This window comes from Cavia porcellus, unplaced genomic scaffold (assembly GCF_034190915.1).
Source record: "Cavia porcellus strain 051 isolate PalLab524CR breed Dunkin Hartley unplaced genomic scaffold, mCavPor4.1 scaffold_1, whole genome shotgun sequence".
NCBI lineage: Eukaryota > Metazoa > Chordata > Mammalia > Rodentia > Caviidae > Cavia > Cavia porcellus.
The window spans coordinates 228777569-228804460 of NW_026947484.1; the positions used below are offsets into that span (position 1 = coordinate 228777569).

General features: G+C 38.2%; 1 protein-coding gene and 1 pseudogene across 2 annotated transcripts in view; both read right to left on the minus strand.

The window, feature by feature from the left end:
- The window catches only part of Ttc27 (tetratricopeptide repeat domain 27), a 202539-nt gene that overhangs the window by 102828 nt on the left and 72819 nt on the right, over positions 1 to 26892 (minus strand). The window lies entirely within an intron of this gene.
- Positions 1 to 26892, minus strand: part of LOC134471381 (vesicle transport through interaction with t-SNAREs homolog 1B-like) — a 29025-nt pseudogene continuing 2133 nt past the window's right edge.

Here is a 26892-nt window from a genome sequence, read left to right on the forward strand (position 1 = left end):
TTACTTCACAGAATCTTAACAGCAAAAAAAGTTGTATGCTTCTTCCCCATGCTGTTTAGTTTCTAGAGAAAGGAGAGAAAAGAATCATCTCTGGGTAAATACATGTGATTATAATATATAAAGAGATCATGAAATCACTTCATGGAAAAGGGATAAAATTTTTTTAACATTTTTAATTTCCATGTGTTTATAAAGTTCTTGTGGTTTCTTTTACCACTGACTTCCAATTTCATTGCACCATGGTCTGACGATACACATGGGATGATTTCAATTTCACTGTATTTACTTACACATGTTCTATAAGCTAGTACGTGGTCTATTTTGGAGAAAGTCCTGTTTGTAGCTGAGAAGAATGTGTATTCTGATGTTGTGGGGTGGAACACTCTGTACACATCTACAAAGTCCATTTGTTCAAAAGTTTGGCTCAGTTCTAATATTTCATTGTTGATTTTTTTGTCTAATTGATCTATTTGTGAGTGTGGCACTGAGATCCCAACACAACTGGATTAGTGTTTATTTGATTTTTTTGTCTGTTAATATTTGTTTCACATAGTTAGGTGCATTGGTATTTGTTGCATATATAGTTATGATTAGTATCTCTTTGTGCAATCTTCCCTTTACAAGGTTGTAGTGACCTTCTTTGTCTCTCTTAAGTAGTCTTGGCTTCAAACTCACTTGGTATACAAATAGAATACTCATCCCTGATTTTTTTTCTGGGTTCCTGTCACATGGAGTATTGCTTTCCAACCTTTGAATTTTAATCTATGAATTTCTTTTTGAATTAAATGTTTCTTGTATGCAGCATATTGTTGCATCCTACTTCTTTATCCATTCTTCTAGCCTGTGTTTTTGACTATAGTGAATTGAAGCCATTCACATTGATGGTTATAACTGATATGTGACCTATCAGACAAATATTATTTTCTTCTTGATGTCTCTCTTCCCCTCCCTGCTGTTAAACTGTTTGCCTTGTCTGGTAGATCTCTTTTGTTGAGTTTCAGGGAGCTGAAGTCCTTATTATCTTCCTCTAGAATGTCCTTCTGAACCTTTTGGAGAGCTGGTTTGATATTCACAAATTTCCCGAGGTGTCCTTTGTCATGGAAGTATTTTATTTCTCCATCAATTTTGAAAGACAGTTTTATGGAGTACATCAGTCTGGGTTGGAGGCTGTTTTTCTTCACTCCAAGCTCTCTTTGACTTGAGGGCTGGTGGGAATTTTATAGGTGATTTATTTCCTTTCCTTAACAGCTTTTAATATTCTATTCCTGTGTTGAATTTCTGGAATCTTGCTTATGATATGCCTGGCTGTAGGGTTTTTTTTTCTTTTTGATCATAGCTAATTTGAGTTCTCTATGCCTCAATTATGTTTATATCAAATTCTTTTTCCCTGCCAGGGAAGTTTTCTACCATGACATCTGTGAACAGGTTTTTTTGTTATATATCATTTATGCTATTTCCTGCTTTTTTCTCATTGACTCTCATCAATCTTATGTTATTCTTCTTTGCATCACCTAGCAGCTGTTGGATTGATTTCTAGTGATCTCTTGCTATTTTTAAGAAATCTTTCTTTTCATGATCACTGACCACAAACCTATCTTCTATACCTGAGATTCTATCCATACACTGGCTCATTCTGCCATTGATACTTTCAATGGAATTCTTAGTCTCCTGGATATCTGCTTCAATCTGTTTTATGGATTCCATTTCTGTCCTATGTCGGGTACTCATGGTTCCCATCATTTTCCTAAGATCCTCTATTTTTTTTTTTTAATCTGTATGTGCTCTAGACTCACTAGCATGCATTTTGTTTTGTTTTGTTTTGTTTTTGTAGTCACCATCTCAGTAGTTATCTGGGAAATTATTTCTGGTTTGATTTTTTTCTAGGGCCTTACTCATTTGTCTTGTTGTTATCACTTCAGAGAGATCAAGTGGGTGGCTTTCAGATTGTCCATCTCAATGCCCACTGGGTTTGCCTTTGGTGAACTAGATGTCTAGGGTTGCATCTTCTTTAAATGTTTTCTCATATTTTTTTCTTTTTAGTTTAATTCCTGGGTTATGCTTATAAATTACTTATATTGAGTTGCTTTATTGCTAGTATTTAGAACCTTTAGGAAATGAGTACTTCTCAGTTATAGCTAGTTTTTGGATTTTGAGTTTGTTACAAGATCCTACCTCTGCAATTTGTTGGAGATGAAAAGTTGCCTGTTTGGCCAGCCCCTGGTTCTTTGGCACTACCCCACCGTATTTTCTATGACCTTGAGTCCTGGTATACCAAGAAAAACAGCTGGCCAAAACCATTAGGTCACTTTGGCTAATGTGGTACAATCAGCAATAACAATGGCATCAAACAGCATCCTGGTAGTCAGTCCTCCATGTCCACTGTTCCTTTATACTGTTGCACCTTTCTAGGGAGGCCTCTGGGGTTGGCAGCAGTCACTGTGTGTCTGCAGGTTTGAACTTCTCCTCTCACATGGTGAATCCTAACTCAGAGTGTAAGTGCACCATTAAATATATGCAAGGATAAAATTATGTAAGTAGCAAAGGCACAGTTATAGAACAGCTAACTTATAGACATGTTATAGCAAGTTAAAAATCAAACAGTAGTTTCTGCCTATGTTCCTGTTCCCTATCGTGTAAACACTCTGCTAAATTCAGTCAACCTTGACTGTCTAGGTTCAGCTGCTTTTCTTCTGATAATGTGCTGGGCCAATCTGACTATTCCACCATTCAAGGACTTTGGTTGGCACAAAGTGATCCAATCAAGAACACTTTTAATTCTGTTTGCACTGCTTAAACCCCCTCCCCTCATTCCCAGGATATTATGTAAGCAATTCCTTTTAAGTAAATCTATTTAGTGTTAACTTGCCTGACAATATATGACTTAATTCATATAACCAATCATATAATAACAACCTGCCATCTGTCCTTGTACTTCCTGTTTATAAACTGAATTTAAACCGGACTGAAAGTTGGCTCCCTGCTGGTGATCTGGATTCTGTTATAGTCCCCAAACCTGCCAACATAAATTCAATAAAGTTGCCTTCTAGATTATTCAATGCAAAGTCTTTCATTCAGTTTGATATTGGTTCTTTCTGCAACAAGGGAGAAGGCTCCACTGGCTGCCTCCTCCTTCTTTGTTGAAGTTTCTCTCTTCACTCTCTCTGTGGACTTCAATTCTCACTTTGGAACCTTCCTGAGTCCAGGGGACCTGCTTCCCTCCTCCTTCTTTTCCTAGCATTGCTATATTTCAGTGGGATGGCAACTCTCAGAGAGGCTCTTTCTCTGATGCTTACCACTCGGCCATCTTCAAGTTTTAACATTTTTTGAAAAGAAAAAAATAAAACTCTAATGCTCACTTAATAATAAAAATTCAAAAGCCACATCATTAAATTTACTTTTATTAAGCCCTAATTATATGCAAGTAATTTTTATTTCCAAAAAAACTTCATATTGTTTGCTATAGTGGATGGCTAGCTAAAACACATTAAAATATTTATTAAAAGATTTTTATGTATTTTGGATATGCTCAGATATTTTTGCATGATCTCAGAGTATCTAAGTGTCTGTGATGCTCTCAAATACTCTCCAAAATGAAAAAGACTTCTGGAGACCACAGAGGAAATCAACACTCATTGAGCTGCCTATCATGAGAAAGCCCCTGTACAAGCACCTGAGTCAGCCATACGTTTGATGAAGAGTAAAAACAGAATTCAAACCTATGTCATTCCTACGCAGAATATACTTCTTCCTACTGAAAGCATGACAACTCCCTAAATAGGAAGGAAGGAAAGAAAGAAGGGAAGAAGGAAAGAAAGAATTTGTTTTAGCAATGGCCACTAAGGCACCTGTCTGTATTTTTCTTTCTACTTTCTGAATTTCACACCTGAAAGTCATGGATACTTGGTTATAAATAAAAACTGGTATGAGGAGGCAGGCTTTTAAGGAAAAATGACAGCATCAAAAAAGAGAGCGTATGTGTTCAAATATATCCTAAACCAATTGTTAAGACTGGTTAAGTCTCCTGAACAAACTAAGACAAGAAAGCAAGACAGGGTCTACTCCAGACAAACAGGAAACATGAGGAGCATTCTGTGGTACAGTCAGAGGTGTGAGGAGCCAAGTCACAGAAAAGCTGGTCACGACTGATGACACCAGAGATGGCTTCATGTTGCAAGGATTATTGGAATATGACATTGTCTTCATGTTTTAAGACTTCTTTTCACAGCATTTACATTTTGAGTGTCCTTTGAGGAAAATGCATATCTGTGTACATGGAATCCCTATCTGCAAGCAGTAACAACTGTCAAATCTTCAGGAGCCACAGGTCACAGGATATCTCTATGCAATAGGAAATAACAGAATAAAACTCCAGAGCAATGACATGTCCCTTCTTTTTGGCATTCCTTTTTCAGTACAGAAAGAGCTTTCAGAAAAACTAGAGAAGACAAAGACTACATTTTAAAATTAGCAAATGGTGAATGATTTAGTATATAAAGACAGTTCCGAACAAGATCTGGTATGATTTAGACTTTACGTGCTCATATCTAAAAGTACAGCACATATATCTTCAAAAGAACAGAACTGGTCCCAAAGGAACTGCCTTTCACTGAAAGCTATTCATTCTCATTAGCATAATATCAAAGTGTTTATCAGATTTCTGAAGAGCCAAATAGAAATTAGCTGATAATTTAAAAGGTATGACTGATCATGTGCCAGATTATTTTATACCTGCTTTGTTGTGCAACCTTTGTATATGTATGTGTGCATAGAAGGATGGGATTTATTATAAAAATATGTACTTAATCAAATATTTCTGTTATTTGGGCTGAACAGCTTTCTTTTGACAGAAGACTGCAGTCATTCCGCTGTGATTTACAAATACAACAGTAAAGCTAACTGCCACCTCAAACTCCCAGGCCTAAAAATATTTCCCCAAGAACAAGAAAAACTAGAATTTGGGGCTGGGGATTTAGCTCAGCGGCATAAGCGCCTGCCTTGCAAACAGGCGGTCGTGAGTTCGATCCCCGGTACCGATAAAAATGAAAAAGACAAAAAAAAAAAAAAAAAATTGGAAAAATCTACTCACATGCTGGTCGTGGTACTGTCACCTGTCAGCCCAGCATTCAGGAGACTAAGGCAAGATCACTTTGAGTTCAAGGCCAGCCTGGGCTACAGAGTAGTTCAAACCCAGCCTACACAAAAATGAGACCCTTACTCAAAAACAAACAAAAAAATCTACTGACACATCCACTAAGTATAAACAATACTATTAAACCAGCTTATTGTTAATTCAAGTTTACATCATGAGCAGGAAACAGCAGCTCTAAGAGATTAGAGTCATAAAGCTTTGGAATAGGTGAGCTTGTCTGACTTCAAAGACAAGACTTGGCAGCTATGTTAAAACTTTATCTCAGAACTATATGGACAATGATTGGATCTGTGAAAATAAAAAACAGCTTCCTGTTGGAAAAATATTAAGAACTCTATCTAACCATCTTTTTTCCTAAATCTCATAATATGGAAGCCCAAGTGTGGCCTAGCCAAGAATATGCTAACTATTGCGTCCATCCTCGCAGGACCCACGTGTCCTCATGGCAGCAGACCAGATCCGCTCTTCATGATTCCAGAGGGACGTGAAGAACAGAAGGAGCAAGTCTCAAGGAAGCCCACACGGCCTCTCATGCTTCTCCTTCCTCGGCCACATCTGAGGTTAGTAGTTCAACTTTTTCAGTTCAGGGCCCCCTTACACGCTTACAAATCACTGGGGTGCCCCAAAGAGCTTTTTTCTGTTTATTATCAATACAACATACTAGAAATGAAAACAGAAAATTTTTAATGTTTACTCACTTTTAAGATAAAATAAAAAATCAATTATATTAACATAAATAACATGTTTTTAGGAAAATGAATTCTAATTTCCTAAACAAAAGTCTTTCTCCACAGCTTCCCAAGTGCTGGGACTACAGGCCACTATGCCTGGCCAAAATATCTTGAAAAGAGGGGTACTGTCTCACAGCTTTACCAATGTCTTTACTGTCTGGCTTAATAGATGACAGCTGGAGTCTCAGTCTGCTTCTATAGCCAATCTGTTGCAATATGATATTCTGGTTGAAGTTTATGAAGAAAAGCTGGTTTCACTCAGCTATGCAGTTGGGAAAGGGAGGAATACGTCAGAAACTTTTATAGTTAATTGTGGATACCGTTCTTTGATACTATAGCAAAATTCAACATGTGATGGTTTCTCAAAGGTTACATCCAATGTCCAATTTGAAAGCTATCAATGAACTTTGTGTTACATTAAATATCTTATTTCATTAAAATTCACTGGTCAGTAAACAAAAACTAAAGTACTCACTGGTCTATTTTGCACTTTTACCCTTATTTGATTTTGTAACAGCATGCACTGGGCTGGAAAATGGGCTTATCTTTCAAATGTTGACATATTTCATATGATATCAAAAAATTACACGCAGTGATACCATTGCTAATCTCATCAAAAAAGTCTAATTCCAATTATTATATTAGGAAGTTGTGAAGTTCATAGTTATAGATACAAGTTTTCCAAAACTTATTTTTTTCTTGAAAGCTCAAAATTTTACCAATAACGTATACCATCAACTATTTTCCTTAAATTGGTGAACTTACTTCATTTACTTATGAGAATATTTATGCAAACACTCAAGTCTGTCTACCCACACTTTATCCATGCTTTCAAGTAAAAATAGTGCTCCAGGGAAAAAGCAACTGCTTTAACCCTCCTGGAAACAACCAAGTACATAAATAAACAGCGTAAGTATTTGATATAATGTTTACTGCTTAATAATAATTACTTTTCTAAAAGCATTTGTAAGTACAACTTCTTAAAAACAAATAATAACTGTGGGGTAGTGAAGCACATAAGGACCTTTCAGTCTGTGTTCTGTATCAGTGTTCTATTCAGTCTGTGTTCCTGTGGCAGGAGACAGAAAAACATCAGAAGTTGTGAGGATGAACAGGGTACTCTGGCTAAGGCAGTTTTTTCCAAATATGCCCATAATTCCCACACAGTCAGAATCTCTAAGGACAATGATAAAGAACAGTATTTCAATGAGTATCTCAAGAGGTGGTATTATGGTTTGTGTTTAGATGGCTCCCCCAAGCCTCATGCAACCATGGATGTGTCTGAGTCTGGCATTTATGATTGGTTACTTGTCTGGTGCTAGGATGGGTGGTGTGAGTGCTGCACCCATCCAGGCGTGGAGCCAGCATACAGTGTGAGGGCAGGAAAAAGGCATGTCTTTCCTCTTTTTGTTCTGTTCACGCTTGTTGTTTGTGGTGGCCATGAACATCCTTCCTTGGAGCCAAATGAGTTTGAACTGAACCTCCAAAACCGTAAGATAAATAAACCTTTCCTCCTCTAATTTTGGCATCAGGTATTTTGTCTCAGCAATGAGAGAAAAACAACCAAGACAGGTGGTTTATGCCCTTTATCCAGGAACCTTTGGGAAATGCTTTTGTTTTAATGTCTACAGGTATTTTCCCAGAAAAACTAAAGTATTAGTTTAAGCAACATAATGTGATCCTGCCATAGCTTTAGTCTGTCTGCCCCTGAAATCTATTGAAAATACTTTTAATGCTTTTGCAAGTGTATTTTGCTTCACCTTAAAAAGTTTCTAGCTATTTCCTATTTTTCATTTTTCCAGTTTCCTAGGACTTTCAAGTTTCTGCTACCAATAAAAAAAAATTACCATATGTCATCTACCACTTGCCCTCTTATCTATCTATGAAATAATTAGTCCTTTATTTTTTCCTATATGCTATGATCATTCAGCCCACGCCCTGGATTCAGCCTAACAGCATCCCACTGGGTAGCCCCTTTCTTGATTCTGGTTTTCTCTTGTGCTGCCTACGTTGCAGCCTACAGATGCTGAGTTCTGCAACACAGCTTCTCACAGAAGTCTTCAGCAAAACCTTCTGTTGACATAATTTTGCTGTTTTTAATCAATGAAGTTTTACTCATTTATATAATAATTAGTATATGGGTATTTATATAGAATATTTTAATTTGAATTACCTAAATGATTATATTCAACATAAGAAATACGAAGGTGGCTACAATTACAATTTTTAATTGACACATAAAAATTGCACATAACATATGTATTTATAGGGTCCCATGTAAGGTTTCAATACATATACTGTATATTCTGTAGTGTTCAAATAGGAGTAAGCATATTTATCACTTTAAACAGTTATTGTTTCCTTGTGGTAAAAACATTCAGAATGTGTGTATTTTTTTAATGTGAAGAAATCACAAACTAACATTTATTTCTTGGTATATCACACTGCTTCTGTCCTTCTTCCTTCCCATTTCCACGGTTTTCTGTCTGGCCTGCTCTTTCCACAGCCTCAATACAAGTGCATCCTTGAACTGTCAGCACATAACAGCAACATGCTCATTCCACAGCCTCCCTAACATCATTCATCATGCCATAGGCTCAAGGTTCTGGTCCACAAGGCCCTTCCTCTAAGAAGTTCAGTGCTTGCAAACAAGTTGTATTAAGCCAGACCTCCCAGAAGGACAAGCTCCCGTAAGATGACAGTGGAAAGCAGCAGCTTGTTGGTTGTCACTTCTGCTCTTCATGTGCTCCAGCTGACCTTATTGCTCCCCCAATTCTTCCATCATTTCAAGCCAATCCGCCAGTCTCTACAGTAATCCAAGGAGACCGCTCAATACTATAGGTGGCTGGTTGACACTTCCAAGGCCTTGCAGAAGCAGTGTCCTCTGGGACTGTAGCCGATTCATCTGGTCATTCTCCACAGCATATGTGTCCTGCTGCTTCTCTCCTCAGCCCCCAGGTATGCTGTCAGAGGTGCTTCTCACCTCCCCATGCAGTTTGGCAAGGTCCTTCTGGTAGTTTCGAAGCTTAGACATTAAGGGCTTATAGAAAGCAGGTGCCTACTGTAGTTCCTCCTCCATCTCTGCCAGCATTTCATTTGTTTCTTATTGCTCTTCATTAAAATCTCTGATCACTGTCTCCTAGATTCCAGCGATACCCAGCCGCCTGGGGTCTCCCACACCCACCTCCCTCTGTCTTCACAGAGGCTGCAGACGATCTCCTGCAGTTTCTGGAAATGCTCCAAGGAGGCAGCAGAGGTGGCTGTGTCACAGCCCCTGAGAACCTGGCCACTGGCTCCCCTCTTCACAGAGGTAGCCACCCAGGCCTGAAGCCATCATGACCAAAGCGCACCAGCCAGAACTGGGTGCTTTTGGGGAAAGATTAGATAGTTAGTTAGATAGATAGATAGATAGATAGATAGATTCATTGATTTTTTTATATAGGACGCTGTTGATTTCTGCTGAACACCATGCCGATACTTATCTCTTGTATCTAACTGTAAGTTAACACCCCTGGACTATCTTTCCCCAGCCTTCCCTCCTCCTACTCTCCCTCTCCTCTGGTAACCACTATTCTACTCCCAACATTTCTTTTTTCCCTGTGGAGATAGGTTCTCCCTATGTAGTCCAGGCTGTCTCAAACTTGCTATGATCTTCGTGCCTCAGTTTCCTGAGTGCTGTGTGCCACCCCAGCCGGCTCATTTTTCTTTTTAAAGCCAGTTCTGGTTGCTCCTTAGAACTGTCCAGCAGGAAGGGCAGAGCATGTACAAACTTCCAAATCAGGAAGATCTAGTATGATTTCCAGTCACATACTACAATCACATAGGCAAATTTTTACATACTTTTCAATAACTTTGAAATGCACACACACATGGCTATTAACGCAGACCAGAGGTAGAAGACACATTTTTTATCTTGAATATTTGAAAAGCTCAATGGCACAACCCAAAATTATAACATAGAAAGAAGTATAATTACTTTACTATTGTTGATATTTCTCAAGAAGTAATGATTCCTTTTAATCAGTTATTAAGGACTGGGCAGTTTTACTTTTCTTATACCTAAACTTCCTTTCCTGCAAAGTGAGCATAATAATCACTGACATTTATTAAGGGTTTGGGCCAAGTACTATTCCAAGCACTTCACAAACATTAATTCATTTAATCCCTTAACAGAGGTATAAGGTAGACCTAACTGCTATCCCCGCTATACAGATAAATGAAGTACCAAGATTAGAGAGCTTAACTCTGGACATAAGGGGACATGATCTCTCTTCCTTTTGGACTATAAAGTCTACATATAACCTAATGCTGCTCTGCAGCAGGCAGAGAAAAAGATAAGAGCATACAACTGAGAAAAGATGAAAAGATTTGATTGTGTCCCCAAATCCAGCTATCTATGAAATCAGAATACCCCTAGGTTTCTCACTTATATTAATAAATTTCCTTCTTTTTTTCAGGCAGTTTTAATTAGATTTGTGTTCCTTACAATTAAAAGATTTCTAATTGTAAATTTTACCAAAGCAGAAATGCCAGGAGCTTTTAAGAGCTCTATATTCCAATCTGTCCATTTTACTTAGGAGGAAGATGTTTAAAATAAAGTCAAACACAGTTTCTCAAATTTTGAAACCATTCCCACTCCATAAGCAAGCCGAAGACAGCCAAGACCAATCTGAATCACCAGATCATGCTCTACCCTGCTTGTCAGTTCTCCAGCAGCTCCACTACGGCAACAGTGCACTCACCTCTCCAGCTCAGCTACACAACAGCCAGGCATGGTGGCGCATGCCTGTAATCCCAGCACTTGGGAAGCTGAGGCAGGAGAATCCTTGTGAGTTTGAGACCAGCCTGAGTTACAAAGTGAGCTCAAGGCCAGCCTGAACTGCACAAATGAGATTCTGTCTCAAAAAGCCAAAAAAAGCTACCTATCAAAGTCAGTTCCAAGTCTGCTGAGTATAACACATGTGGATACACTGGTGTGGAAAAGATATGTGAAAACAGAACAGAAGCCATGAATATTCTGATACTAATACATAAGACATGAGTCTTCACCGCAGAACAAATGACCCATACACAATGCAGAGGGAAAGCCTTGTTTCTTTGCAATGTTGAGAAACAGAGTGAATACAAATCAAGGTAATTAAAGAGTTAATCCATGAATACCAGGTACTTATTACTTTTTATATGCTCAAAAGGTAGCGATTTATGCATCAGTTTGTTTGTAACAAAACTCAGAAAAAGCAACTAGGCTTTTATCTTTTATTTTCACTTTCAAAAATATACGCTCGCTGGGCACGGTGGTGCATACCTAAAACCCCAGCACTTGGGAGGCTGAGGCAGGAGGATCTCTGTGAGTTTGAGGTCAGCCTGGGCTATGAAGTATGTTGAAAGCCAGCCTAAGCTGCATAATACAACTAACTAAACTGAATTACTATCCTACAAAAACTTTGGGAACTTCAATGTGATAACAGTGGCTATTCTGTTACTGTTAGTTATAGTGCTGGGGCCAACTAGTATACTGAAAATTTGGACTGGAATAATCTCAGATAAGGCTGGTCCCTACAGCTATCAGGTTATTAGAGGGAGAAATGAAAAGAGTTTAATTTAGCTAACTCTCAATTAGCCCTATTAATAAGTAGGAAATTCAAAATTCATTTTTTAAAACTTTAACATTTAACAAACGTTCACTCTGTGTCCACTCTGAGAATATAAAACTATTTACATATTTTATATATACAGAACCTGATCCTTCAAAAAGTAAAGATTTCTAAGATAGTATATAATTCATAAATCCTGAAACATTGCTATGAAAACAGAGTCCAGAAATAAATCACATAATATGGTCTGTTGCCTTTTCAATGAAGGTGTCAACAGGGAGGAGAGAGGAAGTAAACAGTTACAACAGTTTTTACCAAGATCTTAAGCACTGATAGTGAGCCTTTTAGTGGCCATAACCCTAAACCTACTTATTTATCACAAAGTGCCAATACTGCAATTAAACATGAACACTGAGGGTTTATTTTAGAAAAAAACAACTCATAAACATATTCTGACTCAAAGAAAAAAATAACATGTGTGACACAGGTTCATCACTGACCTAGAGTAACTAATTCACGCACAAGCTAAGAGAGAAATGAAGTGTTAAACACCTTCTCTCATAAAACCTAGAATAGAGCTAAGACAGATCAGAGGCCTGGTGTGGGGAGGGAAACATGCCTCAGGACCAATATTTGGCTGGGAGTTGTGAGATGGCCCGTAGGCATAAACTACCTTTTAACTCTGCAACAGTGCCAAGGGGAACTTCAGACAATGTCAGCCCAAGGGGAGGAATTCTCTTGTACTAGTCACTTCCCTGTTGCTGGGGCAAAATATTTGTTACACATAACTTAAAGGATGAGGGGTTTATTTTGGCTCATGATTTTATTCTATGGTCAGCTGCTTCAGGACAAAAAATGCATGGCACAGAGTAGAAGAAAAACTGCTCACCTCATGGCAGCCAAGAAGCAGAGAGAGAAAGAGGAGTCAAGGACAAGAACACACTCTTCCAACTCATGCCCTAGGGACCCAGCACTAACCAGGCCCCACCTCCCAGCAGCACCCTCAGCTACGGAACTCATCAGTGAGTGAGTCACTGGTGAGTACAGTGCCCCCATCATCCAATCACCTTCCACACACATGAGACTTTGGGGACATTTGAAATCTAAACCATAAAGTCTCCATAGCTTCATATCTTTACTGGAAACTTCAGGGTACTAGCAAATCCAGACTTGTTCTGCAGAATATGCTGTGCTGACTTCAACCTAGCATAATTATTACATCCCATAGCTGAGTCTGTTAGCGTCTCTCCGGCAGTCACATCCGCACCTTTTCAGAGAACCACATGCACCCAGCTGAGATGATCCCCGTCAGCTAGTCTCTGCCCTGAACTTCTGCATTCCTGCCAAGTGTTCCTTATCGAAGACATGCAGAGGGCAATTCTGATGGGCAGCTTTGACCTATGCATGGCTCCAGCCTAGAAGCATACAAGAGATCCCATGTTAATACATTTAATGTAGAGCCAATAAATTTTTCCATATAATCAACCTCAGTACCCAATATTTGGGTTGTGGGATCTTTCTCATTGTCCCATTTTTAAACACTTCAACTTTTTTTTTAAATAAATAAACATTTCTCTAACAACCTTCAGCCTTTCATAACTTTTGAAGTCTTCTTGAGTTCAGTGTCTAAGAACACCTCTTACATATTGAATGAATATGAATAGTTATTGACTGGGTTGTCACTCTAGTGAAGATGACCTTAGTCTAGAAGACTAAGCTTCTGAACTCAGTAGCACTGGCTAACGTTTCTAACACTCACTAAGAGGACGTACTCCTCCCTTGGGGCCTCTAGCTCTTGTTCTTGACTCTTCAGTTGGGCTCTTGTCTCTGCTATCAGTTCTTTGGACTTCCTGTCCCCTCGAGACTCAACTACACAGTCTGCTTTAACTACAAGGAGATATTCTCCTAGACCTCCCATGTATCCTCAGAAGGAAAGGAATAAAAGAATTAAGTATCAGTAGCTATGGAGCCTGTTCAAAAAGAGAAACACCTCTGTTATAACAGCCAAGAGGCCTAATTACCTTGGATCTCTAGTTCAGGAATAGAAGAGCAGATACAGAGAGAAGATTCGTATCACCCAAGGATACAGCAGTCTTCCTTGCCATGCAAAGGGAAAACCTCTCAGACAAAGAACCTCAAACTGCAGAGGGAGCTCACATTAGCCATCAATACAATTAACTCTGGTAATATTACGAATCTATAAAAATCAATATTCATAAAATTTTTATGGGACCAAGGTAAACATATAAAATGATTTACCATGGACTGGAGATTTAGCTCAGCAGCACAAGCACTTGCCTAGCAAGTGTAAGGTCATGAGTTTGATCCCCAGTACTAAAAAAAAAAAAAATTATCAAGAGGAAAGAGAGTGGATAGAAAATAAATTTTAAATTCTAATTAACAATGAGAACATAAATTACACGACATATTCTGTTTATGATACAAGAGGACTATTATAAAAAAGAACAATTTGAAAAAATATAGACTTTTGGAAATTAAAATAAAATGTCAAACAGTTAGTGTGGTGGTACACGCCTGTAACTTACCTACTTTAAGGAGGTAGACATAATCATGAATTTATGGATTTACATATGTTGAACCATCCCTGTATCCCTGGGATGAATTCCACTTGATCACGGCGTATAATACTCTTGACGATCTGCTGCATTCTGTTTACCAGTATTTTTACTGAGGATTTTTGCATCAATATTCATTAGGGAGATTGGTCTGTAATTCCCTTTTTTGAGGCCTAAGCCTCAAAAAAAGTAAAAAGAAAAAGAACAACACAAAGCCAGGCATCATGGGACATGCCTATGAACTCAGCATTCTGGGAGGCTAAGGATACAAACTGAACCCCAGCATGTAGTTCAGTGTGAAGGCCTTGGATTCAAGCCCTAATTCCATAAAAATGAAAAGAAAGCACTCTGGACTGTAAGTTTGAGCTCAGCCTGGTCAACTTAGTAAGACCTCACCTCAAAATTTTAAAAAGGGACTGAGAATGTGGGTTAGGGGAAAAAATAAATAAATATTACAATTTGAGCTAATGATCAAAACTAATGCTATAGAAGAAAATGTAGAAGAAATCTCCAAAATATCAAGCAAAAAGACAAAGAGATTAAAAAACAAAAGACAAAGAGATACAAAGTGTAGGGGAAGGAGAATCATAAAAGACAGATCCAGGAAGTTCCACATAGGTCTACTATAATTCCATTTGCAGAAGTGAATTGGAAAAAGAAATTAATTAATGAGGGCAGAAGTAAAATTAAAGAAATCATAGAAGAAAAATCTCTGAATGCAGAGGCATGATTGCTCACACTTAAAGAAGCCAACGTGGACTCGAGCAAGGAAAGTAACAATTATGACATTAAGTACTTGCCACTTAAGAGACACTGCTTTAAATATTAATTCATAAATCCTTATAAAACTCCATTTATCTCATTTATCTATGTGTGGGAACCATGGCACTGAGAAGTAAGCTGTCCAAAGCATAGGCAACCATTACAAGGAAAATCCCAGGCCCTGACAGATTCACTAATGAATTCCCACAAGAAATTTAGAGAAGACATAATATCACTACTTCTCAAACTCTCTAATGAAATTGAAAGAGAAGCAATACTTCCAAATTCATTCCTGAAAGCAAGTATTACTCTGGTACCAAAATCAGGGAAGGTCCATCTAAGAAAGGGCATTACAGGCCAATTTCCCTAATGAATATTGATGCAAAAACTTCAGTAAAAATACTGGCAAACAGAATGCAGCAAATCATCAAGAATATTAGGGGCTGGGGATTTAACTCAGCAGCATAAGCACCTGCCTTGCAAGCAGATGGTCGTGAGTTCAATCCCCGGTACCAATAAAAAGAAAAAAAAAAAGAATATTATACACCATGATCAAGTGGAATTCATCCCAGGGCTGTAGGGATGGTTCAACACGCATAAATCCATAAATGTAATATACCACATTAACAGAACCAAAGGCCAAAATCATATGAGCATCTCAACAGATGCACAAAAAACCCATCCATGATCAAAAGAATCCTACAGAAAATTGGAATAGATGGTCTTTATCTCAATCCGATAAAAGCCATCTACAACAAATCAACAGCCAACATCATACTAAATGGATAAAAACTGAGAGCTTTCACTCTAAAACCAGGAACAAGACAAGGATGCCCACTATCTCCACTCTTAATCAACGTAGTCCTGGAAACTTTAGCTGGATCAATTAGAAAAGAGAAAGAAATAAAAGGAATAAGGACAGGAAAGGAAGAAGTTAAACTATCGTTATTTGCAGATGACATGATACGTTACTTGGAAGACCCCCAAAAACTCCACCAAAAAACTACTAGATTTAATAAGCAAATTCATTAAAATAGCTGACTACAAAGTCAACACTCAAAAATCCTGTACACAAATAACAAACTCATTGAAAGAGAAATCAGGGAAACAATACCTTTTACAAATAGCATCCAAAAAAATGAAATACCTAGGAATCAAGCTAAGAAATCACATAAAAGATCTCTACATTGAAAACTACAGTACCCTGGAAAAGGAGATTGAAGAGGACATTAGAAGACGGTTGATATCCCACGTTCTTGAGTAGGAAGAACCAATATAGTGAAAATGGCATACTTCCAAAACTGTTATACAGATTCAAAGCAATCCCAATCAAAATTCCAACATTATATCTTGCAGAATTAGAGAAATCAATTCTAAAACTCATCTGGAATCAGAAGAGATCTAGAATAGCAAAGGCAATCCTGGGCAACAAAGACAAGACAATGGGCATCACAATTCCGGACTTGAAATTATACTGTAAAAGCTACTGTGAGTAATGCCTTTATTCTTTGTTCAGAGTGGTTTTTGTCTGTTTTGTATTGTTCAATTTCAACATACATGAAGTTATGGAAAGCTATTTTAAAGAGAACAAGAGACATCATGGAAGCCATTGTTGATTATCCTATTGTCTGGTTTTAAAGGCCTGTAATACCTTCACCTCTCTCTTCTGATCAGTTTAACACTACATTGTTTTGTGTGTGAAGATATGGATAACTATTTAGAAGAAAACAAGAGACATTAAGGCAGCTACTGTAGATCTCCTGTTTTCTTGCTTTGAAATCTGTGTCACTTACATTGTTTTCTTCTGATCTGCTTTATTATGATTTGTTATGCTTAGTTTTACTCTCTTTAAAATAAAAAAAAACTACTGTGATATAAAACAGTGTGGTACTGGTTAAAAAAAAATGCCCAAAGATCTATGGAACAGATTAGAAGATGCAGAAACAACTCCAGACACACTAAGCCATGTTATCTTTGACAAAGGAGCCCAACACATTGACTGGAAGAAAGAAAACCTCTTTGATAAATGGTACTAGAAAAACCGGCTCTCACATGCCAAAGATTAAAACTGGCCCCATATCTTTCACCACATACTAAGCTAAAAGTGGAATGGATCAAAAATCTTAAATAATAAAACAGAAACATTGAGGCTGGGGAGTTAGCTCAGTGGTATAAGTGCCTGCCCAGTAAGCAGGAGGTTGTGAGTTTGGTCCCTGGTACCAAAACAAACAAACAAACAAACAAACACAGAAAGAGAAACATTAAATCTGCTGGAAGATACAGTAGGTAAAACTCTTGAAGACATTGGTGTAGGCAAGTGAACAAAACCCAATTGCACAGGAACTATCACAAAGAATCAACAACTGACATCTCACTCTATTGAAAAACCTTTGCACAGCAAGAGAAACCACCAGCAGAGTGAAGATACAACCCGCAACATGGGAGAAAGTGTCTGCCCGCTGTACCTCAGACAAAGAATTACTATCACGACATAAAAAGCACTCAGTCCTCCGAGATTTAAAGATCCAAACCAAAGCCAGGTGTGGGAGTGTACACCTGTAGTCCCAGCACTTGGGAGGCTAAGGCAGGAGAATCACTGTGAATCTGAGACAAGTCTGGGTTACAACGTGAGCTCACGGCCAGCCTGAATGGCATAACAAGACCCTCTCTCAAAAAAGACACACACAGACACACACACACACACACACACACACACACACACAAACCAGTCCAAAAATGGGCATCTGAGGTTAACACACACTTCTCAGATGAAGAAATACAAATGGCAAATAAATGTTCAACATTACTGGCCATTGGAAAGATGCAAATTAAAACACCTCACCCCAGAAAGAATGGCTACTAGTGAGAAATCAAGTAATAACAAATGCTGGAGGACTGTGGAGAAAAAGGAACCCTTTTTCCAATGTTGGTGGGAATGCAGATTAGTGCAACCACTGTGGAAATCAGTGTGGAAATTCAGGGCTGGAGATCCCATGCACCCAGCTATTCCCTTTCTGGATATTTTCCCAAAAGTATTAAAAATATCATACCATAACAATAAATGTGCACCCATGTTTATGGCAGCACAATTTGTAGCAGCCAGATCTTGAAAACAACCTCAGTGTTCATCGACTGACGAATGGATAAAAATGATGTGGTATCTTTGTGCAAAGGAGTACTATTCAGCCATAAAGGATAAACCACACACTTTTATATGTAAATAGATGCAACTTGAGACTATATTCATACTTGAAATAAATAAGATACACTTGTAAACATCATATTGTCTCAGTGTGAGAATCTGAAAGAAACAATATATGCATTAAATTGTTAAGATAGCTAAATTACTGACTTCTCTGAGTTCCCTGAAGAGAATTATTTGTGCTGGTATTGTTCAGATAATTGAATGCAGGTATCTTGTGCTCTGGGTGAATGATTTGGGGATGACAGTGTACATTTGTGTGTATAGTTGTTGCCCCCTGATTGACATGTTTTGAAATTTTGGGTTTTTTTTTTTCTTTTATCTTTTTTTCCTTTTCTCCTTGAAATAAAATGGATTTGGGAAACAATAGCAATGTAAATGGTAGGATCCCACTTATGCAAAAGCATATTCATACTTATATATGCATGGAAAAAAGTCTAGAAGGTATAAACTATTGAAATTGGAAGGCAATGGAAAGCTGTTCTTTTAATTTCTGTATTGTTTAAATGTTTTCATAATTAACATTTATTCCTATAATTAAAAGCAATAAAGAAGAGTACCGTGTTTGTTTTTTTAAGTATACTGTGTCTTGTAATCATGGATTGAGTCAAGGTGTTATAATACATAATGCCTGCAAAGTGTAGTAATTCCACTAACTTTTACAAATTGTAAAGGATCTTTCTCAAACAACTGTACGCAAACACAAAAAGACTGCTCATGTACAAATCCTGGTGGTACACCACTGTGAACAGTTTTCCTCCAATCAGAGGTTTTTCAAGACATGCCTTTAATTGTTACTGGAAAGTAAGCACCCTTTCTCTCAGACCTTTAATTACATCTACATTTTTTAGGGCTAATCTTGCCAAAAGGTCATTTCTCCTTGTTATTTTCATTTGTATGCAAATAAAGGACTGCTGCCTACGTGTGGGGTTTGGTACCGAGGGCTGGAGTAGGGAAAGCATTCTCACTGAGCTATATCCCCAGCCCTGTTTTTAATGTTTTGAGACAGTGTCTTGCTAAATCACTGAATTTTTCAGACTGGGTTGGAATTTGCTTGTAATCTTGCCTCAACCTTCCAGAACGCTGGGATTACGGGGGTGCACCACCACACCTGGCTGGGGACCACAAATTCACAATGGCTAGTTTTACATACTTTCCTAAGGGAAGAACAGAAGATTGGAATTTTTGGTATCACCTTTTTGAGACTTTCTGCTCCTTATGAACAACTGCTCATCCTTGATGCTGACTGTTCCACCATTTTGTCTATCTGTCTGTCTGTCTGTCTTGCGCTCTCTCTCTCTCTCTCTCTCTCTCTCTCTTCCTTCCCTTCTGCCTTTCTTCTTTCTTTCTTTTTATTCTTTCAGCTGTGCATCATAACATGTGGCAGAAGACTGGGACTCTCTGCAGGGGTATCCAATAACTGGTGCCCAATGTGGCCCGAACTCTTAGAGGACTTGCCTTCCTGGTGGATTTTACTAGAAGTATTTCAACAGTGGTCAGATCTCAAGTGACGATTCCAGAGACATCCGGCAAGGAGCTAGGGTAAGTACTTTCAATGTAAGAGTTTTGTTGGGATTAAAACAAGGGGTAATCTCTTTAACATGTCTTTTTTTTTTTTTTTAATCTCTTTAAAACCCTTTCAAATCTTTTTCTTTGAAATGTTTTTCTTTGAAATGTCTTTCTTCAAAATCTCTTTCTTAAAAATCTCTTTTGGGTCAGGGATACAGCTCAGTGGCATAAGCACCTGCCAGGCAAATGCAAGGTCCTGAGTTCGATCCCCAGTACAAGAATATAAAATAAAATAACATAAAATCTCCTTTAAAGAAGGCAAAGTACATAGTGTCAGCTAGCAGTATCACCAAAATACTCCAAAAAATAATTGAGTATAATGCTTGGTTTCCAGAGGCAGGAACTTTAGACATTTAAAATTGGGACAAAGTGAAAAAATTTTTTTCTTTTCTTTTTGAAACAGGGTCTCACTATATAGGTTCAGGCTGGCCTTGGGCTCATTTCGTAGCCCAGGCATGTCTCGAACTGGCAAAGATCCTGCCCTGTCATCCTCTCACACCCAGCTCAAAAACAATTTAAAGAGATTGGAGTCTGATAAAATCTAAGATCCGTTAAATATTAGTACTCTCAACATTTCTGTTTTAGAATAGGACAAGAGAGAAAAATAAAAGGAAAACAAAAAGCCACCCAGTGTGCCACTGGCTGCTGGGGAAAACTCAGAGCTAGGTGAGAATTCTAAAGAAACTCATCCTGCACCTCCAGACGATTTAAAGACAAAAACGTTCTGAACCCTGTGTGTCCCACATACCAATAGGCTCTTAAAAAGGCAGCTATTCAAGGAGATGTTCTTGAACCTTGTTATTTCCAGGTGTTGTAACTTGGCATAACTGATGCCATCTTGAGCCCTGCATTTAATTAGTGCCCTGTATTTGACCCAGGAAAATAGAAAGTTACTTAGGGTATAAGACTGATGAGAAAAGCAGAATGAGCTATACCCACAGGAGAAAAATTCACCTGCTCAAGAAGCAGGATACATGTGTCAGCCAAAAATTAATGTAAGATTCTAGCTAAACTGTTTCCAACAGGATGTCTTTTGTGATTCTCTTTTAAAAACGCTGTAACTTTTCAATTCAGGGCCACTTGTTTGAACTCTGAAAGGGAGGGGGGAATCTATATAAAAGTAGTCCTGAGCTCAGCTAATTAAATTCCAAATTTATCAGTTTGGCTGCTTGGATTCCTATATTGTTCTTCACAAACTCACTTCACTGGTAGTGGTTCGGCAAATATGATTTTCTAATGAAACTTGTGGAGAGACTCTTGGCTCAAACCTCCAGATTTCTTAGAAATCGATGCAACATGCCCAAGATGGCAGTATTGTTACCTTTGGAGATGTGACAGCAACAGAGCTGGCCGTGGCGTTACAGGATCTGTGCAGAGGGAATAAGGTGGCCACAATGGGCCAGCAGCAGAGCCTGGTAACAGAAAAGCAGCTTCCCCTATTGCGTTTCCCTCTGCCCAGTCTGGGTGTGGTGGCACATGCCTATAGTCCCAGCTTGAGTAGGGCTCAGGGAAGAAGAATGCTTATGTAGAGGGACTCTTTACAATGGAACTCTTGGAGTCAACGTTAACTCAAACTATGTTAAACCCAATGGAAAATTACTGAGCTGGCATGAGTTAACCTATGGACCCTAAATAAGGAGAAGTTGCAAATATTACAGTTATTGGTGTTACAACAACAACAAAAAAAGACATTTAAGCACTCTTTCAAAGAACTAGAAAGCAATGGTTAAGTGCTAAGCAATGCTTCCTTCATTAAAGATGATTGTTAATACAAAGGGAAACATTGATTTGATGCTATTTCACAATTATAAGAAAGAGGAAAAAATGGTCAAAATTGTTCAGACTGTCTGCACTAAAGAAATAATCCTTACTTGTGTTCAAATATAAATGTAAGCTGCAGGAGAACCAGACCCCTCCGGCCCTTAAAGCATCCACTGTTAATGAATCTGAGGCTGCCCCCACTTGCCCGATGGATCTCACAGGTGGACCGTCTAGGCCTGCCATAATTAAAGCTTCCATGAGGCTGTATCCATCCTTAACGGATTTTGTTAAAGCTTCTCAAGGACAAAATCTCTTACAAGAAGTAAATGGGAAATTTATAACTACCCACATTGATGGCCCCTTTTGTCTCAGTGATCTAAAACAGATTAGACAAGATCCAGGAGAGTTTTCAGATGATCTGGATATGTACACTGAGGTTTTTAGAGGACTTACTCAGACCTATGAACTAGATTAGAGAGATGTAATGTTACTCTTAAATACTAACTTCTAATGAGACACAGTGGATACAGACTTTAATGTCTACGTAATACAGACATCTGGGGCTACCTATCTTCATACTGGGTTTAAATAAACCCTGGCCAAAACTGCTGTAGCAGTAACTGGCAATGAAACCAGAGATGTCTTGACAGCCTCTCTGCCTCAGGGCTACTTTTGCCCAAGACAGCTTCTGAACTGTTAACTGCCTCTGTCTGTCCCCGGAGACAACAGGTCATTTTTGGAGGCAGGGATTTGAGAACTTTGATTCAGTCATTTATTAGAAACTAAACCCTAAACAATATAATTGGAACACTTTTATTTTTGTCTCTCACTCTCTTTCAAAAGGTTAAAAAGCAGCCATTCAGGTCCTTTGATTACTGGTTTCATTTTCTATTTGGCAATATAGTTGGCATCAATCCTAACTTTCGTCTCTAGAGGCATGTTCTGCCAAGGATTACAGATCCACCCTGAAAAAGCTCTTGATCTTTTCTTTCTGCATCTAAGATGGTTAGGATTTAGTTCTTACATTTGAGTCACTCTTCTGTCCCTTCTTCACTGCCCTGCCACCGGCAAACACAATTTACAGCAGTGTTTGGTCTAAGGCAATTCTCACCTCCCTGGCTGAATTTCAGGACCAAGTTTCCAAAATGGTGGGCTGCCCTTCCCTGGGTCCTGTCCAGAATGAACTGACCTTCACTTATCCCTGGACCATATTCTAAAAATCTGGTCTATATTTAATCCTGAAGCTCTCAAAAAATAGATTTAGTATGTTTTAGTACAAGTTTATCTGCCTTTTAGTCCTTAAGCAGATCAGAGATTAATTCCTTTTCTCTCTCCCTTCAAGAATGATGCTGACGTTTTAATTAATTTTATTTAAAGAAAGACTAAAAAAAAAAAAAACAGAAAACAGGTAGAAATAATACATACTTTCAAAGAAAAAATAAACAGTAAGAAATCACTAGTTGCAGGCAGTCGTGAGTTCGATCCCCGGTACCAATAAAAAGGAAAAAGACAAAAAAAAAAAAAAGAAAGAAAGAAAGAAAGAAATCACTAGTTGATGATTAAATATTGTCCTCTTACAAATAGTTGTTCAAGATACAAACTGAAGCATACAAAGTGGGGATTCAAACAGTGAGACTTAGGGGCTGGGGATTTAGTTCAGCCTCATAAGCACCTGCCTTGCAAGTGTGTGGTCCTGAGTTCAATCCCCAGTACCGAGAAAGACAAAAAAAAAAAAAAAAAAAAAAATTTAAAAAAACAGCGAGACTGCAAACTGTTCTGTTCAAATATCCAACAAAAACTTAGTAATATGGTTATCAATCCTATACTATTAAACATACATGCAGTTATCCATACCTTCATTTATGTTGAGACAAAACAAACCAAAGCAGGCTAAAATCACTCTGAACAAAGAATAATAGTATTGCTGGATTTCACATCATGACACTACGGGATCAACACTAGGTACTGCAGTGTCTCTTTTTCTTCAAAGTATTTGTTCATTTCATCATGTGTTATATGACCAGTTCTCGTAAACTGTTTATAGTTTACAAGAACTGTTACGTGAACTGTTTATAGTTCTACGCATACATGAGTCTTAACATGTATTTCTATCCTTTCTATATTAGAAGGAGAAACAAAACAAAGCAAGACAAAGCAAAATATATCCCTATAAACACATGAAATGAAAAAGACATATAAAACTACTGTACAAGGAGTTCCACCATGGTTACTGTATTGTCTCTTCTTATCTTCAATAGAATTGCCTATCAGACATAATATAATTGAATATAGCAGTACATTTTAATAAAAACACAACTTTATAGACAGTGTAAAACTTCAAAAACAGGTAGCAATCAAACCAGAATGGGTATCATAGTGAATCTTGTCATCTTCAGTATAGTTGCCTATAATCTCAGACTTGATACTATCAATCATAACAGTTTGGAATAAAATCTGTTGAAACCAAACAGCAATCAAACAAGCCATATTTAACTAAGATCAGTCATGATAAAACAGTATAAGTTATATAGGGCTCCAGATCAAGTTAATAGGAAATTAAAGATCATTATTGTACTATATCCTGTTATTTTTGGGATAGCTGTCTATGCCCTCAGATATAGTGCAAGTAGACAAACTGAGACAGGATAAAATCTATCTAAGCAGAGCGGTGCAAGTAATATGGGTTTTAAATCCTGATATCCTATTAACAATATCTTCTGCCGTCTTTTTAAAGACTATTCCTCCCCTTTCACTCCACCAGGGTGCACTGTACAATTTTGGGTCTCACCAATACCCTCAGTTTTTAGATTAGGGGGGCAAACTGCTATTTACCTAGGTGGTTCCAAACCTTCTCCCTCCTGGACTTGATCTCTAGTTATATTCCTTTACCTTTTAAAGCCTGTCTTTCCAACCTATCCACAAATACTGGTCTAGTTGCCTCAATTACTCTCTGGTTCTCTGTCACAGAGAGCATTGTTTTCTCATATTTGATTTTCAGTCCATAAAGTCTTTTTCAGGTTAATTATATTTCCTATAAAGAGCATCTCAGTGGACTTACCTCCTGATCTACTCTGCCTGTGTTTCTCATTTTCTTTGTGTGTGTGTGTGTGTGTGTGTGTGTGTGTGCGTGTGTGTGTGTATCAAGGCCATCTATATTAAAGATTATAGCCAACCTTCTCTGCCTCATTTCTGTTGTGCTCTTTTTCTGCCATTGGTTGTCTGCTTTTCTTCTTCATTCCACTTTCTGCTCCATTCATTGAGGCCTCTCTGCCACTGGTACTCTCTGCCTGAAATCCTGGTACTTTTGTCTCTCTCTAGAATGTCCTTCAGTATTCTCTGTAAGGTTGGATTGGTGGTCATGAATTCTCCCAGTTACTCTTTGTCTTGGAAGCATCTTGTTTCTCCATTAATTTCTAGAGACAGTTTTTCAGGGTACATCAATCTGGACTGGAAGTTATTTTCTTTCAGGGCTTGGAATATTTTGCTCCAAGCTCTTCTTGATTTGATGGTCTGTGTCGAGAAGTCTGCCGTTATTTTGATGGGTTTTCCTTTATAGGTAATCTGTTTCTTTTCTCTGATGGCTTTTAATATTCTGTTCTTATATGGAATTTCTGGGATCTTGATTATTAAATGCCTGGGTGTAGCTCTGTTTTGGTTGTAGGTGGCTGGAATTCTATATGCCTCACACATCTAAATATCATTTCCTTTTCCTATGCTTGGGAAGTTTTCCTTAATTATTTCTGTGAATAGCCTTTGTAGTTCCTTTGTTTGTACCTCTGCTTCTTCATTCACATTCTTTATTCTTAAATTATAGATCCTCTTGTTGTCTTATAGCCTTTGTACTGTTACTGCCTATTTCCTTGTTATTTTTAAGAAATTTTTCCTTTCATGATCCTACATTGCAAACCTGTCTTCCAGTTTGGATAATCTATCCTTCATTTCTTTCAAGTCATTTTGTCAGCTTTCAATGGAGTTTTTTTATTTCCTGGTGATCTCTTTGAACCTGCTTCATATATTCTATGTTTTCTTTATATTCTTCATCAAACGTTTCTCTCCTTTTTTTGTGCTCCTCTGTTCTTCCCTCTTTGTCTTCTTGAGAGGCGCTTAGCATTTCTTTTATTAATCTATTTATATTTTGCTTTACTTGGTTAAATAGTAGTTCACTTTTGAACTCATCTATGAGGTCCCAAAGACATCTCTTTATGTCCACTGATGCCGTGTCTGGTATTGCATGTTTGCTGTCCTCAATCTCTTTTGTATTTACATCTCCTGGATCAGTGTTCTCAGGGTGGGGGCTGGGAGCTTTTTCTTGTTGCTTCCTCCTCTCACATTTTTTGTTTCTTCCATACAGGCGTATAGAGGAGGTCCCAGTCCCTTTCCTTGTTGGTTACAGTTCTTCTGAAGCACACTGGCTAGGTGATCCTGCCCAGTTCAGTGTGTTATTGAAGTGCAAAACAGGAGCAGCATATGCTGGCTCCTCCCCTCTGGGTCAGTCAACCGCAGGTTGATACAGGTCCCTTGCTGACCTCCAACCTCAGTGCGACTGCACTTCAGTGCGACTACAGTTCCAGTGAGTCCAAGTGGCAGGAATTTGAGTGTGCGAGAGCACAGAATCTTAGCTGCCTCAATAGCAGCCCCAGGACTGCATGTTTGACTGGTTCCTTTCACTTTAGTTTCTTCCTGGGTTGAGAGGATCCATCTCCCTCTGTCCTGGACTCCCCATGCTGTGCTATTTCAGCATCTGAGGTGTATGCCTCAGGGAGCCTCTCTAATCTACTCTTATCTATCCACCATCTTTACTGGAAGTCTGCTGACTGGTTTTTACAGCACAAGGCAGACTGGTTGATTTTTATAACACAGATAAGTTCATAAATAGAACTAAACATTACTAGAGAATCTTACAAGTTAGTAAGAGTTTTAAATGAGAACATAATATATATAAAAATAGGCAACACCCCACATTGTAATCAGAGATTGCAAAGATAACAAGACAATACAGGACCCAAAACTTACAGTATTATTCATAATAGTCACTCAAGGAGTCAAATACAAAGCAAGTGCAGGAAATACGTCCACACATTAAGATTCAAGGAATCCCGCTAAGAGCTACCCTCAGCACCATGCTGATTGAGTTCAGTCAGTAATACAAGGTGATCACTAGTTATCAATTCAACACACCCCAGCCCACAGAGGACTGGCTCTCATCATGACTTTTATCTAGAACATCTTATAGGCTGGCCACTGTTCAGGGAGATAATCTCTTTCTACACCCAAAGCTGGCCTGCTCACCCCTGCTGAAAATAGTTAAAATTATCTTTAATAGTCTGTCCCATTAAAAGGGAATATGTGGCTATCCAAACAGTAGTTTTGCCCATCAGCTGTGCCTATCCAACAAATATGGCTATCAATAGTAGCCTGTATGTAACCAGATGTTCCAATCAGATAAATTGTTAGCCTAGGGCCCATCTTAAAAATTGTCTTTGCTTTCACAGGTGTAAAAGGTTTTATTCCTTCTAATTCATATTACAAGAGATCTTTGTTAACCGAA